Genomic DNA, 1219 nt, shown 5'->3' with positions numbered 1-1219 from the left:
CTGGCATGTGGTGCTGGGGGATTGAACCGCGGTCCCTGTGCTTTGCTAAGCTTGTTCTAAGTAGGTGCTTTAGACCACTGAGCCATCTCACCAGCCCTCCCTGCTCTTCTTGACTTCATGGTTTGTGAAGAGAAATCTGCCATTATTTATTTACTTATTTTGCAGAACCGGGGATTGAACTCAGGCCCTTGCACTTGCCAGGGAAGCACTTATTCCACTGAGCTATCTTCCTGGTCCAAATCTGCCAATATTCTGATGGGTTTTCCTTTAAATGTGGTCTGTTTCTTTTCTCTAGCAGCGTTTAGTATACCGTTCCAGTGCTGAATTTCTAGGATCTTGATTATTATATATCTGGGTGTGGTTTTAATTGGGTTGATGTTATTTGGAGCTCTATATGCTTCGGTTACCTAAATGTCATTGCTTATTCAAGGATTCCATCATTTTTATATTCTGCTCTATTTTTTTAACATCTATTTTGCTCTATTTTTTTAACATCTATTTTTTTTATTCTGCTCTAAGTCTTCTTTAGAAGCACTTAGTACTTCTTTGATTATAGTTATCATTTCTTTTTTTATTCAGGTATTATTTCTGATCTGATTTCCTCTATACCTTTGTGTAGTTGTTTCTTTACTTCCAACGCTATTATTTCAGAATTTCAGGTGTGTGATTTCCAATTTCTTCTATGCTAGTGTCTTCTGCATTTGTACTGGGTGGACTCGGGGCCTGAGACTACATTTTGTTCCTTCTCCTTGTCAATTTGTATACAACAGTCTTCTGACCTTTGGTGTAGAGCTTAGAGTTACTACCTTAGCACCAGGTCCAGACCTACGAAGTTTAGACTCCTCAAGGTGGATCTGGCTGGGGTCTGGATGCTGTGCTCCACTTCTTCCTGCTGCAGCCCTTGGAGGTGAACCCTCTGTGCCACTCTGGCAAGATGTTTTGCTCCTGAATCAGCTGGGTGGGTCATGCCTCTACCTCTTTGCAGGGAGTTCTGCTGAAGGGTTCCACACCAGGCCTGGCCTCTGGATCGATTCAGGATCTGGTGGGCCCCAGTCGGTCTCACTCATGAGCCAGGACTTGGCTGTGGGTCGAATGAGGATCTGGCAGGCCCTGGGTTGTCTCACTCAAACACCAGGCCTGGGCTATGGGTCGAATAGTAATATGATTTTGAGCACAAAAATATACACTAATAAAAAGATACATTAATAAAAATATAAAA

The sequence above is a fragment of the Octodon degus genome, unplaced genomic scaffold (genome assembly GCF_000260255.1).
Source record: "Octodon degus isolate 3935 unplaced genomic scaffold, OctDeg1.0 scaffold00322, whole genome shotgun sequence".
In the NCBI taxonomy this organism is placed as follows: domain Eukaryota; kingdom Metazoa; phylum Chordata; class Mammalia; order Rodentia; family Octodontidae; genus Octodon; species Octodon degus.
This window is presented reverse-complemented; position numbering follows the sequence as displayed.